At 34.4% G+C, this 18,670-nt stretch overlaps 1 pseudogene; it reads left to right on the forward strand.

Moving 5' to 3' along the window:
* LOC118615465 overlaps positions 1-18,670 on the forward strand; it is an 81,896-nt pseudogene that overhangs the window by 10,300 nt on the left and 52,926 nt on the right.

An 18,670-nucleotide genomic window follows, 5' to 3' on the forward strand; every position in this document is an offset into this window, starting at 1 on the left:
AGGGGACTGGGACTTTAGAAACTGAAGGATATAACTCCACAGAAGTAAAGTCATTTTACCACATCTTATTCTCTCCAGGGGGTCTCTGGAAATGCTTATTCCAGTAGCGCCCCAAGAACCTTACTCCCAATAGTGATGGAGAAATTAAATTCTGTAACAAAATGACACCATTGTCTTGAGCTTCTAGCTTCCAGAACTGTGAAAAAATAAATTTCTGTTGTTTAAGCCACCCTGTCTATGGTATTCTGTTATGACAGCCCTAGCAGACTAATACAATAGATTATAGTTTTAATGAACTAGAAAGATATATCAGAAGACATTAATTGGAATGTGGCAAAGAAAAAGATAAAAGACATAAAAGAAATGTCAAGGGAAAAAATAGAATAAAAAATACTAAGACTATTTAATTGGGGTACCCGAAGGAGAGGAAAACAGAGCATGTGATAAGGGAGATATAAAAATAAATAATGGCTAAGAATTCTGCAGTATTAATATAAATCTGTCAAGAGCTTTAAAGGATTTGAGATTTTACACTATTTGCAAGCTAATAAGTTAGTTTGTCACAGTTTTACAGAGGTTGGTAGAGGACACAAGATACCTGGACCAGAGAAAGAGGACTTGATTACTCATGGAATGGTAGGACTCTTGAGCTTGATGTTTGCTGAAGTTCTTGACCTCCAAATCTGACAAAGGTGATGTGGACGAAGGACTAGGAAGACAGTATGCATAGTGGATTGTGTGTCAGTTGAGGAACTCTAAGCTTAGGGAACACAAAATTTTAAAGGTAATGTTAGTAATGCTGCCCAGTGTTTGCCTGCAGGGACACAGTATTTTTTATTATCCTGGTCAAAAAACAAATTTGTCATTTGATCTGGAGGAAGACATTCTGTATATTCCAAGGCTGTTTTCGATGCAGACATCCTTAAAAAGACAATATAGAATAAAGTCAATATCTCTTCATAGGATGTACAGAAATGTAAGAGAGACCCATTGAGAATTGCCTCGCAACAAAGTCATTGGCTCTCAGACAGACAATTGGATTCCAAGATGGAAGAATGTAAAGAAAGTTGCACCCAGACATATATCAAAATGAAACTGCAACACCAAAGACAAAGAAGAATCTCATAAGCAGCCTGAAAGTAAAGCCAGTTCACTTTAAAGGAGTGGCAATAGCAAAGAGCTGACTTCTTTGGTGCCAGTGGAGAGGAGGCAGCAATTAACCTACATGATCTACCATAAAACAAAACTAAATTGTCAACATAGAACTAAATAACCAATCCCATTTTTCAAACAACACAACAATATAACTGAGTTTATTACCAAGAGAACCTCACTAAATAAAATTCAAAAGAATGTTATTTAGGCAGCAGAAACTTGAACCTAACTAGGAGGCCTGAAAAACATGAAGATATGATGAAAAAAAGAAAGTGTCAAATATAGTTATAAGTCTGTACAAATATTCATTATCCGAAGCAATAAGTTTTCTGTGGGTAAACACAAGATAGAACTCAATTATGCAAAAAATAACACCACGAAAATCAGAAAGGGAATTATAAGCACACAAGTACTCAGTAAAAGGGTAAATATGTAACTTTGACTGAATAATTTTAGAGTTTGATAAGCTTGAAGGGCATGCCAACATTTCTATAAAAATTACTAGAATATCAGAAATAGAGTACATATGTTTCAGAGGAGTAGAAAAAAAATAAATGCACTGTCAATGCTACCTTGAACATCCATAAGAAATGCTACCTTGAACATCCATAAGAAATATTTGATATAGTAAAACATTTTTAGATTATTGAATGGACTCTGAATAAAACAAGTAGAACAATCTTATTTCTACAAAGCAAGTGCCTACAAATACCTTTGCTGAAAATCCAAGATTGCTAATGTACTATTAGTTAAAAGAAAATCTTTTATCTAGATAAGTTTTAGTTTTATTGATCACAAGGAATAGACTTTAAAAATTGACCATCACATTTGTTGTTTTTGTGCTTTTATGTGTCAGTATACCTCAAGCTGTTTCCTACTGGGCAAGCTGGTTGAACATTCTTGTGGATTATCTTAACTATCGATCAAATTATATATTTTTATCAGATATTTTTTCAGTTTATTAATTTATATATTTATTTAGAGTTGCCTAGGTTTTTGAGTCAATACGTATTTCAGTGTCTTATAGATTCAACTTCAAAATGTTGTAGTTATATTTTTAATATTATATAACTTTATGTGCAGACATTTGGAAAAAATAAAATAAAAAGCATGTTCCTTCAGTGAAAATCTACCAAAAATGTATAAGCTAAACTTATCAGGAGATATAGAAAGCAAAGTATTTTGTGATTATAAGCATTCTGACTTACTTTAGCCTAATAATGGGTGTTATTAACTAAATTTACAATGAAAATAGAATAATGCAAAATATTATAAAATAAAAAAGATTTATATGAATCTAATGACTAAACCATATACCAATATACTTTAAAAATATAATTAAAAGAAGTTAATAAGACCCGAAACCATGAAACTTCTAAAAAAAACCAGAAAGTAAAGCCTTTGACATTGCTCTCAGTAATAGTTTTTCTCATGTATCTTCTGGGACAAGGGAAACAAGAGAAAATAAACAAATGGGACTACATCAAAACAAAAAGTTTTTGCCCAGCAAAGGAAACCATCAACAAAACAAAAAGACAACCTATTGAATGAGAGAATATATTCACCAATGATACATCTGATAAGAGCTTGATATACAAAATTTATTAAAAAATTCATACAACTCAACACCAAAAGCCAAAGAATCCAATTAAAAAAGAGGGTATAGGACCTGAATAGACACATCTCCAAAGAGGACATACAATGACCAATAGACATATAAAAAGATACTCAACATCACTAATCATCAGAGAAATGCAAATGAAAACCACAACAAGATATCTCTCACCCATCAGAATGGCTATCATCAATAAATTAATAAGCAAGTGTTGGTGCAGATGTGGAGAAAAAGAGAATCCTCATGCGTGGAATTGCAAACCGATGCTGCCATTATGGAAAACTATACAGAGGATCCTCATAAAATTAAAAATAGAAACTTATGACCCAGCAATTCTACTTTTAGGCATATATTAAAAAAAAATCAAAAACTAATTTAAAAAGATATATGCACTCCTATGTTCATTGTAGCATTATTTACATTAACCAAGATATGGAAGCAACCCAAGTGCTCAACAATAGATGACTGGATAAAAAAAATAGTACATATTTACAATAGAATATTAGCCATAAAAAGAAGGAAATCTTACAATTTGTAACAACATGGATAAACCTACAGGGTATTACATACTAAGTGAAATAAATCAAACAGAAAAACATATAGCATATGATTTCACTTATATGTGAAATTTTAATGAACAAAATAAATGAACAAACAAAACGGAAACAGACTCATAGATACAGAGTACAAACTGATGGTTGCCAGATGGAATAAGGGTTTGGGGATTGGGTGACTATGCTGAAGGGATTAAAAAGTACACATTAGTAGTTACAGAAGAGTCATGGGGATATACAATACAGCATAGGGAATATTGCACAGTCCATAACATTGTGGGTACTAGAATTATCAGGGAGGTCATTTCCTAAATTACATAATTGTCTGCCCACTAGTCTGTATACCTGAAACTAATACAAAATAACATTGAGTGTCAAAAATAAAACATAAAAAAAAGAAGTGGAGAATAAATCAAACATCCACAATTTCAATCCCTGTATATAAAAATATTTCAGAATGAATATGTAGCAGCGGTGCTAATTAATTCATGTTAAGCATTGATACCATTCCTTATGACAGCCTGTAATTATATCCTTCACATGTTAGAAATTAGAAACAATGTATGTATTATAAATTAAAACTGTAAAATAAAAATGTAAGATGACATTTTTTAATGAAAAATATTATAAATATAGAAAATGCCCTGAATTTCAAAATGTAAAATTCTCATCTCCGTGTCTAATTTAATGTGTCCTTTTCAGTACTTGCATTATTCATTATAGTACTCTCTCTAGAGGCTAAAAACCTTGCTTTCATATGGGTACAGTTGTTAAAATTTAAGAAGTCAACTTGAAAAAGGCCTAATTATTGACAGAAAGTATTTATTTTCTAATACACAGGGGCATCAGAGTATCATGTTCATTTTGAAATTGGGATTGCTTCATGGACTTGATTTATTGGACAGCAAAAATCCATGCTCTGAAAAATCAGTGCAGATGCATATATTGTACAATTTCATTCAGCTGTGTATCTCTGACCCATCGCCTCACTAATCATATGTTGAATGGAAAAGAGACTAAAGTGCTGACAGGGGATCAAGTATTTCTGGTGACAGGAGAAAATGAGTAGGTGCACCAATATGTAATGATATGCCTAGAAGCATTTTTTTTGCCTTTGAAATGTTGAAACTAATGGACAAAATGTATTCCTCTGACCTGAGGAGGCTCACCGCAATTAATAAAAGTTTCAGAAACAAGGAATGAAGTTCTGTTAAGTTTCCCCATTCAAGAGTTGTTATAACATTAGAGAGTTGTAGAGTGGTTTTAACGTGATCGCAGAAGAAAATTCTGTCCAAGTAATCTCTGGAGGTTAATAGTTAGAAAAATGTCTTTCAGTGTTCTCTGTAGAGTCTGAAGGATCTTTTTAAGTTTTATTTGAACAAATATCAAGGCAAAATGATTTGAAAACCATTGACTGAAAGACAATATTTCAAGTGCTTAAAACAGACCCACCAATAATTATTAATTATATTTCCCCTCCTTTATTACTAATATGTACCTCATGGAAAAATAATACATTTCTTTGTTGCATTTTTACATTTTTATAGCATACAGGAATTCATGAATTTCAACATTTAAAAGTAAATAAAAAGTGTGTGGTGTACCGTGGGTGGTCTAGAGAAACAAAGGAAGCACTGGAGTCAGAGAGGAGACATCTGGCACCCTCTTTAATAACTTCGAGTTTTGTCACCTTCATGGAGAAAAGTTACTAAGTCATTTGTGCATATCCTTTATCTATAAAGTGTGCATATTAAAATGAATGATTTCTTCTAGGGCAAAATAATTTTGCTTTTAATCAATGAATTTCAATACATTTATTTCCTCCTGTCAGAGGTTTTATGCAATTCAAAAATTGCTGAGGTTTAAAAACTTAGACAATTTAAGTGAATTTATGTAATTTGTGTACTTACTTCATATAGCTTCATTTTTCTTCTTCAGGTTTTAGTGTTTTCAATCAAAGTTAGCAAGTTTGGGAAGGGTTATAAAAATGATGTCAGCATTTCCTGCAGACCATCTAGGGTCAATTGTTAAGGTCCTCAATTTCTCAGCATGATAGAAAACAAAAATCTGTACCCACTCTAGGCCTGTCAACTTGTAGTTATTTAACTGTGTACTAACAGATTTGAAACAAGGCCTAAAGAGATAGTGACCAATCCAGTAGCAACAAGAACCATCTGAAAAAAAAAAAGACGACAGTAATTTTTGGAGAAATAGCCGAGTTCAGTAGTTCCGGAACAAGAAATGCAAATGATTCTGAAGCATTTTGTTATACAAGAAATCTAGGAAACTATGAAAACTATCATGATTGTTTCAAAAGGACTCAAGCCAAAATAAAGGGAATCCCATTGAACAAATATATGACAGTTTGATCAACAATGATAAAAATTAATTGTCCTTGATTGAAAATAACATCTATGGAATAGTTTGGGGAAAATAGGTATTAGTTCTTCTTTGAATATTTGGTAAAACTCATTTATGAAGACATCCAGTCCAGAAATTTTATTTGCTGGGAGTTTTTTTAAATTTTTTTTTTTATTACTGCTTCAATTTCATCAGATGGTATAGGCCTATTTAGGTTTTCTGATTCTTCTTAATTCAGTTTTGGAGAACAATATTTTTCTATAAATTTGTCTATTTTGTCCAGGTTGTTGGCAAATAGTTGTTTGCAGTATTTTTTTTCTTTAAACAATCCTTTGACTTACTGTGGTTTCAGTTGACTATTCTGAAAAATCCAAGAGGAAGGAAAACTTCCAAGCTCTTTTTTTGAGGCCAGCATTATCCTAATTCCAAAACCAGGTAAAAACACTACAAAGAAAGAAAATTACAGGGCAATATCCCTAATGAACATAGGTGCTGAAATCCTCAACAAAATATTAGCAAATCGGCCCGGCCGGTGTGGTTCAGTGGTTGAGCGTCGATCTCATGTACCAAGAGGTCGCTTGTTCAGTTCCTGGTCAGGGCACATGCCCAGGATGTGGGCCTGATCCCCAGTGGGGCCATGTAGGAGGCAGCCAATCAATGTTCTCTCTCATCAATGTTTCTGTCTCTCTCCATCTCCCTTCCTCTTTCTCTTACATCAATAAAGAAAAAAAAATATTGCAAATTGGATCCAACAATACATTAAAAAGATCATGCACCACGATCAAGTGAGATTTATTCTGGGAATGCAAGGCTAATACAATATTTGAAAATCAATAAATGTGATACATTACATAAACAAAATAAGGATAAAAATTACATGATCATTTCAGTAGTTGCAGATAAAGCATTCACAATATCCAGCAACCATTAAGGGAGAGGGAGAGAGAGATAGAAACACCGATAAGAAAGAACATTGATTGGCTGCCTCCTGCGTGCCCCCCATTGGGGATTTGGCCCACAATCTGGGCATGTTCCCTGACTGGGAATCAAACCATCAACCTCTTGGTGCATGGGTCGATGCCCAACCACTGAGCCATAGTGGCTGGGCACCAGGAACCATTTTTGATAAAACTCTCAGAAAAGTGGGAATAGAGGGATACTACCTCAATATAATAAAAGCCATACATGAAAAACCTAGAGCCAACATCATACTCAATGGGCAAAAAATAAAAGTGTTTCCCTTACGAACAAGAACAAGACAGGGATGTCTGCTTTAACCACTCTTATTCAGCATAGTACTGGAAGTCTTAGCCACAGTGAGCAGACAAGAAGAAAAAATCAAAGGCATCCAATTGGAAAGGAAGAAGTAAAAGTGTCATTATTTGCAGATGACATGATATTGTACATAGGAAACCCTAAAGACTTCACCAAAAACAAAAACAATAAAAACTACTAGATTTAATCAATGAATTCAGTTAAGTAGCAGGATCAAAATCAACATTCAGAAATTGATGGCATTTTTATACATCAATAATTAACTTTCAGAAAGAGAAACTAAAAAAAAAATCCCATTGTGTTTACCATTGCAACAACAACAAAAATATGATACCTTAGAATAAACTTAACCAGTGAGGTAAAAGACTTGTACACAGAAAACTAGAGAATGTTGAAAAAAGAAATAGAGGAAGATACAAACAAGTGGAAGCATATACAGTGTTCACTGATTGGAAGAATTAGCATCATTAAAATGTCCATACTACCCAAAGCAATCTATAAATTTAGTGCAATTCCTATTAAAATACCAATGGCATATTTCACAGATCTAGAACAAATATTCCAAAAATTTATATGGAACCAAAAAAGACCTTAAATAGCCACAACAATTTTGAGAAAGAAGAACAGAACAAAGTTAGAGGGGTCACAATACCAGATATCAAACTATCATCACCAGCCTGATACTGGCACAAAAACAGGCATATAGATCAGTGCAAAAGAAGAAACCCTAGAAATCAACCCACATCATTATGGTCAATTAATATTTGACAAAGGAGACAAAAACATACAATGGAGTAAAGACAGTCTATTCAATAAATGGTGTTGGGAAGATAGGACAGGTATATGCAAAAAAACAAAACTAGATCACCGACTTACACCGTATACTAGAATAAACTCAAAATAGATGAACCACTTAAGTGTAAGTTGTGAAACCATAAAAGTCCTAGAAGAAAACCTGGGCAACAAAAACTCAGATGTCTCATGTAGTAGAATTTTCACTGATATATTTCCTAGGGCAAGAGACAAAGGATAAAATAAACGAATGCAACTACATAAAACTGAAAAGCTGCACAGCAAAAAGAACTATCAACAAAATGAAAAGGGAACCCACTGTATTGGAAAACATATTTGCCAATGATACATCTAATAAGTAGTTAATTTCTAAAATATATAAAGAACTCATACAGCTCAACTAAATGAAGACAAATAACCCAGTTAAAAAATAGGCACAGGACCTGAATAGGCACTTCTCCAAAGAGGACATATAGTTGGTCAAGAAACATATTTAAAAATGCTCAATGTCAATCATTCAGAGAGATGGAAAGTAAAATGACAATAAGATATTGCCTCACACCTGCCAGAATGGCTATCATCAATACATTGATGGCAGAGATGTGGAGAAAAGGGAACATAGTACATTGCTTGTTGGAATGCAGATTGGTTCAGCCACTGTGAAAAACAGTAGAGAGTTTACAAAAAAAATTAAAAATGGAACTAATGTTTCACCTAGCAATCCTACTTCTAGGAACATATCCTAAGAAGCCCAAAACACTATGCACCCCTATGTTCATAGCAGTGTTATTTACAGTAACTAAAATCTGGAAACAGCCCAAGTGCCCATCAGTAGATGAGTTGATAAAAAAGCTATGGTACATTCACACAATTGAATACTATGCAGCTATAAAAAAGGATCTCATACCCTTTGTTACAAGATGTACCTGGAGAATATGATGCTAAGTGAGATAAGCCAGTCAGAGAAAGACAAATATCACATCATCTCACTTGTAAGTGGAATCTAATGAACCTAATAAACTGATGAACAAAATAGATCCAGAGGCATGGAGACACAGAACAGACTGACACATCTCAGAGGGGGTGAGGTGTAGATGGGAAGAGATTAACCAAAGAACTTACATACACATATGCATAACCAATGGACACAGACAATAGTATGGTGAAGGGCAGGTAATGGGAGGAGGGTAATAAACTGAGGAAAAATTGGGAGACATCTATAATACTGTAAATAATAAAATAATTAAAAAATAAAATAAATAAAAGAAAATAACACATTTTAAAATCCTAAAGTGTATAAAATATATTTGTCATAATGATGCTTTAAAAATAGTAATGTTCAATGTTGTAGAATATTAGTAAGCCAGTGCATTATTTTGAAAGATTTTGTAAATAAAGTAAAAGAATTAAGCAAGAAAAATAGATGAGGGGGAGACTTTTCTTTTTGGAAAATTTCCAGGTAATAATAAGGGATGGTAAGATTGTAATACCAACATTTTGCAAACCCTAATTAATTTATTGAATCTAAGTATTAATCATCAATCATTACCTATAAAGTAGTCCATTCCTCTGTCTCCACAATTGTATTAGAGTTTGGTCTAAACTGAATGTATATTTCATTGAAAATCTAGAGGGTAGAGGAAGATGTATATACTGTGGGAACGCAAAGAGCAAAATCTAGATGAAGGAAAATTCAATAGGATAAATGACCTGGTTTCCTCAACAAATAAATGGCAAAGGAAACAAAGAAAAGAAAAATTAAAGAAATATGAAGCATGTCAAACAATCACAAAATATGGACTTTATTTGGATTCTAATTTTTAAGAAAAACTCTCAAAATATATGACATTTATGAGACAATTGGAAATTGGACTTACTGGTCAGGTATTTAAAGATAATAACCCTTCTAATAATCAACTTTTTCTTCTAATAATGACACAGTATTATGATAATGCTTTTAAAAACTATCATTAAGAGATATAGTAAAATATTTATGGATGGAAATGACACATTGTCTTAGATTTGCTTCAGATTGACATGGAGTTTGGGAAATGGATGAGTTAATGAGTCCCATGATTTGATAATATTGAACTATATGATGGGTATATGAGGCTTGATTTTATGATTTGTACTCATATTAAATATTTCCTTACTAAAAGTCTCAAATATATATTTTTCTGCAATAAGATGTACCTTTTTACTAGTAGCTCATTACGTAGGTCAAAGGGTAGCTTCTGATCAAGATATGCATCTACTCAATCAGCTTTTCCACTGCACTTGGATCTTGGCAAATAGCTTAACTTTGCCAAGGTTCATTTTATGAAACAAAACAAAACAAAAAAAAGTGTCTTTTCAGTGCTTATTAGACAAATAAGTAAGCCCCTCACCTTGATTATTTTTTTTTATTTAAATTTTATTTTTCAATTACAGTTTATTGTTGATATTATTTTGTATTTGTTTCAGATGTACAGCATGGTGGTTGCACAATCATATACTTTACATAGTGATCCCCTCAATTCTTCCTTCCCTTCCTCCCTCCTTCCCTCCCTCCCTCCCTCCCTCCCTCCCTCCCTCCCTCCCTTCCTTCCTTCCTTCCTTCCTTCCTTCCTTCCTTCCTTCCTTCCTTCCTTTTTTAATTGATTTCAGAGAGAAGAAGTCATAGGGAAAGAGAGGGAGAATCATTGGTAAGACAAACATTCCTCAGCTGCCTCCTGCATGCCCCCTACTGGGGATGGAGCTGCAACCGGGGCAGGAGCCCTGACTGGGAATTGAACTGGGGACCTCCTGGTGCATGAAAAATGCTCAACCAACTGAGACACGCTGTCCTGGCCCCTTGCTATTTCAAGTACCCACCTGCCACCATAATGGATGGTTTTAAATTGTTGGTTCAGATTAGCAGAAGTATGCTGTATTTTCCTGGGCCTCTAAAGTCATTAAAAGATATTATATGGTGCACATGTGACAGATTTAAATTCTATGCTTAAAGGATTCTTGTTTTCTCAGTTCTAAATTTGTTCTGCTTTTTATTATTATTTAAAGAATTGATTGTAAGCTTTTTGTTATTTATATTTGTTTGCATCTCCCTCCTTTTTACTGTTCCATTTTAAAATTAATATAAAGAAAATTTGTGAAAATATTAGGATCTTGGTCTAAGCCAAGGGGCAAGCGTGTTTATTATTTTAATACTTACTAAAATTCTGCCCCATACCCTGACTTTCATAATAATGTACAGCAAAGTACATGAGATCTAGATCTCATAGCATCTCTCTGATATTTAAGATAAACCATAATACACTGTCAAGAACTATATTATTGTCTATTTAAAACAAATATATATGTGTGTGTGTGTACACACACACACACACAAGTATAGTCATACTTTTTCTGTCTCTATATGCACAGATTAGTTAGGAGTTAACTTTTGCTCATCTTTCCCAGTTCCTGACTTCTACATCAGATCTTCTCCATCTTGGAAATGAAGTTGTCACCAATTCTGGTCAGTTCATTGTTTTCTTCTGTCTCTGTGCAGTGGTCTTCTCCAGCCAGGAAGCACATGTGCTCCTTCCTCAGGATTGTCCTGTCCAGGTTATAAGCCTGCCTGGGAGGGGGAATGGGACCCTCACACCTCCTTGGAAGCCTTTTCCTGTGTTGCCTCTGGTCTCAGGGTGCTTTCACACTGGATTGCTTTCCCCATTTCCTTGGTGGGGGAGGCCTTTTGCTGGTAGCATCATCAGAGAAGTCAAATTCTGGCCTTGGAATCCCAATGGCTAAATCTTCTGAGGCTTTGGAGACATGGCCCCTCCAGCATTCAGAGAGCCAGTCAGGAAACTGTGAAGCTCCCAGTGGGAGCTTCCTCCAGCTGCTCTGTGAAGGTCCTTCTGTCTTGAGATGTGATCCTGGGAGAGTCTCCTAGGATTCTGGAGGTAGATGTAATACTTTTCTGTAGGGAATAAGAACAAACAGTTTCCTCCAAATCTCCCTCACAGCTATTAGACATTTGTCCTGGAGATGTCACTTGATTTTCAAGACATCCCCTAAATTCCTATACATTTCCCTTTAAGCCACACTTTAGCTGCATTTTGCAAATTATAGTAAGTTGTATTTGATTTTTATTCAGTCAAAATATTTAAAATTTTCTCCTGGGGCTTCTTCTTTGACTTGTGAGTTATTTAGAATTGTGTTGTTTAATTAGAAAATTGGGGATTTTCATCTATCTCTGTTATTGATTTATAAATTAATTTCATTGTTAACTGAGACTATACTTTATATAATTCCTATTCTTTTAAAATTAAGATCTGTTTAATTGCTGGGAATGTGGTCTATCTTGGTGAATATTCATGTGAGCTAGAGAAAAATACTGATTTTGCTGCTATTGAGTAAAGTATTCTAAAGATGTCGATTAGATCAAGTTTATCGCTGTTCAGGTCATACACATCAACTGAATTAATCTATCAACTACTGACAGAGAGATGTTGATGTTTCTGACTATAATAGTGAATTTATCTATTTCTCTTTTCAGTAATATCAGTTTTTTTTCTTTCTGCATTTTGATGCTTTATTGTTAGGTACATATGCATTTAGGATTTTTATGTCTTTTGGAGAATTGACCCTTTCACCAAAATGCAGTGCTCTTTCTTATCCATGATAATCTTCTGAATCTTCTTTATGTGAAATTAATACAGCTATTCAAGCTTTCCTTGGATTGGTATCAGCATATCTGTAACACTTTCAACAATAAAGATAATAATAATAGAAAATAAATTATAAAAAAAATAAAAGGTGCTGCTTTTACGAGGAAAAAATGAAAGTGATTATTGTTCATTGTTAGAATTTATTATTATCTACTCTTTGTAACCAGTTTTATTCATTGCACTTGCTCTTTGTCCCCACCACCACTACCACCATCACTTTTTCTGTCTTCCCTGGTTTTGAGTTCTTATATGATTCAATTGTATCTCATTTCTTAGTAAGTAGATCAATTGTACTTTAAAAAACCTATTTTCTAGTTGCTTCCCTGGTTTTTACAAGGTATGTTTTAAAGTCCAACTTGAGAAAGTGCTGTGCCCTTCAAATGCAGAACAGGTACACAGAATATTCCCAATTCCTGTTGTTGCTTATGATATTAACTGGGTTGGCCTGCTCGGGCTGCTATAACTGAATATCACAAATTGGGTAGCTTAAACAACGGAAGTTTGTTTTCTCCAGGTTCTGGAGGTTGGAAAGTCCAAGAACAAGGTGCAAGCCAATTTGATTTCTGGTGAGAACTTTCTTTCTCACTTGTATATATATGGCTGGCAATGGATTTCATGTTTCTGATTAGTCTGAGAATGTCTTCATTTCTCCTTCAGGTTTGAAGGTAATTTCACAGGATATACAATTTCAGGTTGGCATATTTTTCTTTAACTATTTACATATTTTTCCCAGCTCTGTTCTTGCATGGTTTCTAATGAACAATCTACTATAATTATTGTTATTTGTTTATGTCTTGATTCTTTCACTATTTTCTTTTTTTTTTTTTTTTTGTTTGGTGTTATATAGTTTAAATGTGATAGTATACCTGGGTGGATTTTTGCTTGTTAGTTTTATATTTATTCTGCTTGGTGTTCTCTGAGCTTTTATAATATGTGTTTTGGTGACTGCCATTAATTTTAATAGGTGCTCAGTCATTGTTACTTAAAATATTTTTTCTGTTTCATTCTTTTTGTCATCTATCATTCCAATTATAGGTATGTTGCAAGTTTTGAAATTGTCCCACGGTATTTTTAATTTTCATTTTGCACTTCAATTTGGGAAGTTGTTTATATATAGACTTTATTTTTTAGAGCAATTTTAGTTTCACAGCAAAAGGTTGAAGAAGGTACATAGAGTTCCCACATACCCCTACTTTACACGCATACAACCTTCCTCACAATCTATATCACACACCAGAGTGGTCCATTTGTTGTAATCTTTGAACCCACATTATACATCATTACCCAAAATCTGTACCTTACACTACAATTAACTCTTGGTAGTCCGAGAGTTCTTATCAGAATACCTTTAAGTTCACTGATTCCTCGGTTGTGTTGTCTATTGATGAGCCCATCTAAGGCATTTTTCATTCTTTTACTGTGTTTCTGATTTCTAGCATTTGGTTTTGATTCTTTGTCATAGTTTTAATTTTTCTGTTAATATTACCCATCTATTTTTCCATGTTGTCTACTTTTTCCACTGGAGCCTTTAAAATATTAATTGTTGTTATTTTAAATCCCCTAAGTCCAGCATCTGTGTCATATCAGAGTCTGGTTCTGATGATTGCTTTGTCTCTTCAGACAACATTTGTTCTTGCCTTTTGGTAGATCTTTTCATTTTTTGTTATGGACCAGACAGGTTTATATAGGATATTAGGAACTGAAATAAATAGGCTTTTATTGTGAATGTTTATGTTAATATGGTTAGGAGTTGGGTTGTGTTTAATGTTTCCTGGAGCTCTACATGCTAGAGGCTTAAAATTCCTGTAGTATCCTATTTAATTTCACCTCTGGACTTTGGGGCTTCACCATAGACTGCTGCTCAGGGAGAGCATGCACCTTGTAGCTCTTTCAGCTGCACTCTACTGGAGCAGCATTAGTATGGTGTTAGAGAAGGGGGTAGGGGGAGCATCCTATAATCCAATCAAGTGTCCATCTTTCAGGGTCTACCTCTCAGGGCTCTGGCTTTTACAAGTGTTTCTGTCTCCCACCCCTGCCCACTTTCCTGATTGCAGTTTTCTCAGTCTGTGTTCTTGACACCCTGAACCATGCTGTTTTCCCCCCCTTAGGTGAGATAATAAATCTAGTGGGGACTGTACTTGGGAGTACGGGTTCAAAATTTCAAAATTGTCCTCTGACAGTATATCCATGGAGGGGAGGCCTTTGTTATGGAGAATGCTCTGGGCATGTTTCACAGTGTTATTGCTCCTCCTTGCCTAGTCATGGCTACAGTGGGTCTTTTTAGATCTTCACCATAACCATGTGACGGGGTTTATGGAAAGAAAGCTCATGAGAGTGTGGGTTCCTGGGGCAGGGTGGGGGGGGATGGGAAGGAGGGTGTCAGTGGGGGAAAAAGAAACATCTGTAACAAAAACAAATTAATACAAATAATTTTTAAAAAAAGAAAGTGTGGGCCCCATAATCCTGAGGCCACCAGAAGTTTTTCACTCTCATGTTAGTCTACATTCAGTGTGTAGCTATTCGTCAAAATTGTCATTTAGTGTTCTTGCCAACTGATGGGTCTAGCAGCTTTTGCTATAGGTAAGCAGATCTCAGTTAGTTGTGATTCACCTTTCTCTCCATAGTTCAGAGTGGCAGTTTGCTCCCAGGACCTCAGTTCTCTAATGTGTCCAAGAAACATCACTGATTTTCAGTTTCTCAGGTTTTTCCTCATTGTAAGGATGAGAGTGACCACTTCTAAGCTCTTTCTATTTTGGAACTGAAAGTGGAAGTCCTACCATGCCTTTTTTCCTAATTTTTTAAAACTGATTTTAGGTATTTTAAATGTCTAAGCATTGCTATCTCAACTTACTTGAGTTCACAATACTTGAACAGTTTCAAGTGTGATGTAGTGGTCTAATTTTTGCATTAAATATTTTGGGGCACACTTCTGCTAACATTCGGATAAAATCTTAAATAGAAATTCATGCTAAAATGTTCAAAGATATCTAGTGAATGTTTTGAATTCTTCCACAAATATTACAAATATGTATGCAAAACATGCTTGGTTTAGTGCATTAGACACACTTTTTGGGTATATGCTATAACAATTAGCTATACTTTACTTGAATACAGCTTTATTAAATCCTTGAGGACTTTGCTGAAGTGTTATTAACCCCTTTCCAAATAAGGGCTAAGTGATGTTGGTTTGAAATGCTAGTAGTCTAAGGAAGCAGAGGCATTGAAGTTTCCTGGGTCTGCTCCTTTAAGGAGAACATCTAGATATCCCATTAATACTTTAGGCATTGACCACAAGGCATGACAGCTTATTTTCTTTTTCTTTTAAAGGTTTTGCTCATGTAAAAATAAAAATTTTATGTTAAAAGGGAAAATTAATCATTGTGACACTATAACTGAATCTGCAGCAAATTCTATTCATTCTGCCGTTGTACAAGTTAGAGACTTCTAGGGTGAATTACAGGTGCTGATTCTATAGGTTTCACAAGTAAATGGAGCCACAAATAGAATCGGCCACAAACTAGTACCAAATTACAGTAGCATCTCATGATGTTGATTTTATTTATTATATTTTAACAAATAGATTTAAACTACATTAATGATTTGAGAAATTATCAATGCGGGTACTATAAATAATCGAGTGTACACAGACATACTCTTTTTAAAAATCTTAAAAAATATTTTAAAAATTTATCTTTATTGTTGAAAGTATTACAGATGTCCCTCCTTTTTCCTCCACTGACCTTCTCCACCCTTCTCCCACGCCCTCTGCCCCACCTTCACCACACTACTGTGTCCATGGGTTTTGCATGTCTGCATATAAATTTTTTGGTTATTCTTTTCCCACTCCCCACCTTCCCCACTCCCACTTAAAAATTTTATTTTAAAGTATGTGGAATAATTGCATTATCAAATAATATTTTTTCTACTCGTATATTATACCTTGCCTACATTTCAATTTCATTTTCCTATGACTTTAGAAATATCATTCAAATATCATTTTTAAAAGTATCCTATTTTAAAACACCCAATTTCATTTTAACAGTGTATTATGATCTATGTCTGACATGGTTCCAGTACAATTTAGAATCTAGTTGAGCTAGATTTTTTTAGTGTAAATTGCTAATTGGTTTATAATATTAAATCATTAGGGTATCATAAGAAGAAAATCCTAATGAAAACCTAACTTGTATGAAAGTAATAAATAGTAATTATTAAATTAATTAAATATTATAAAGATTTTCAAAACTACTAACCATTTATTACTTTGATAAAAAGTTTATAATTTCTTGGATTATCTCAGTTTTTGTAATGGCACTAAATTTTTTTTTTTTTCCCTCACCCGAGGACATTTTTCCATTCTCTGTTCAGATAGAGTGGGAAGGAGGGAGAGAGAGAGAGAAACATCAATCTAAAAGGGACACATCAAGTGGTTGCCACCTGCACGACCCACCAGGGCTGAGGACAAACTGCAATCGAGGTACGTGCCCTTAGTGGGAACCGAACCCGGGTCTCTCTGGAACACAGGCCGACGCTCTAACCGCTGAGCAAAACCAGCCAGAGCTGTAATACCACAATATTTTTATAAAGAAGCACATATGCTTTGATTTATGACTTAGGTTGTAGACATACTGAACAAAAATGCTGGACACTCATTATAAAAACCCAAAGGGGTAACACATAATAAGTTGTATGTGCTGTAGTTAAATAGGAAATTATGACTAAGTTGATGCATGCAGATGACTAAGTTGATGCAGGCCACTTTCCACCTAAAACTCAAGATGCATGAGCTTCTTTAACAGAGACCAACACTTCATCATGTTGAGGCTTGGCAATGAGCGTCTCCCCAAAGAAACGCAAAGTATCTTGTTTGGAATTGTGTTTGACTTGTGCTGTTTCTCAAAGTCAACTCTTGATTTGTTTCCTGGGCTTCACTGGCAATTGCTTGATGCATCCTTGTATTCGTACGTGCAGTCTTGAATGTAAATCTTTCCAGGATAAGAAGACCAGACAGGACTTTAAAAAAAGGGTTCGGAAATGAAAATATATGCCAAAGATAACAATTATGGAGGAAAATAGTCAACAAATTTGAACTCACATGATCTGTAAGGACTTCGAGAAACAGTAATGCAGTGCTATTTATGGTGTTCTTTGCTTAGTAGTTTATAGTCAGATCATTTTAGTTCAAAGCAGGGTTTAGTAATGTTTTAATACAATTAGTAAAAATCAATTTTTATAATACAGTGAAATAGCACAGTAGAAGAGCAGGTTGTCTCTAGCTGAACTGATTGATAACACTCTCTATGAAGAAGTGGCAGCTGAGTCCTGACCTCAAAGTTTCATGTGGGCAGACATGCAGGAAAGCAGTAGAGGCCGAAAGGGCAGAGAGCACACAGAATTAGAATGTGAACATTTTCTCAGTGACAGAGAACACCTTGTTTTTGCTTCATGGAAGTTACATGGTCACTAGAATTAGAATTGAAACTTGGCTATGGCCTGTTTATTGAAGAAATGGCTTCAGAATTTAGAAACATTATTTTGGAAGTATTTCTGGCCTGGGAGCAGTAAAGAGGTAATTACAGATAACCAGGGAATAGGACATTCATTTTGGCAATATAAATTTAAAAAACTAGAATATCGTGATAGGCATTTTAGAGTTAGAATCAATAATTTTGGGTAACATTAAACATGAAGGTAAGAAAAGATTCAAAGATAATTGGCTTCAAACTTTGATCATTGGGGCTGTTATGCCTTAAAAAACTGGAAGAAAAATGAAGAGCAGATTTTAAAGGAGAAATTGTTTATTTCGATATTCTGATTTTCAGGTGGTGGTGTCTGTCAGAGAACTCTTGAATTCATCCTGATAATTTGCCTGTGTTATAGAGGATAAATTAAGTCTAAAAGGGACTAAAATTACATAAACTATGAGGGCCTAAGCAGATATTTACAAATAAAATTTGTCTACCACAGCAGTTTTTTTTCAATGATGCACTCTTCTCTTTTTTCAAAATATGTGTGGCAGGTAGTATCTCATAAAGGACTAGAGATGTGTAAAGAAGGGGCCATACAGGCCAGGTGCACACTCTCATTTTGCCACTTCTCAGTTCTATGTCCTAGAGCATCTTACTCAGCCACATTGAGTTTCAGTTAATTTTTATATTAAAATGTGAATAATAACACCCACACATAAGCTTGTTGAAAGGATTGTATGCAATAATATTGTAATAAAG

Source organism: Molossus molossus, unplaced genomic scaffold, assembly GCF_014108415.1.
Source record: "Molossus molossus isolate mMolMol1 unplaced genomic scaffold, mMolMol1.p scaffold_m16_p_1, whole genome shotgun sequence".
Lineage (NCBI taxonomy): Eukaryota > Metazoa > Chordata > Mammalia > Chiroptera > Molossidae > Molossus > Molossus molossus.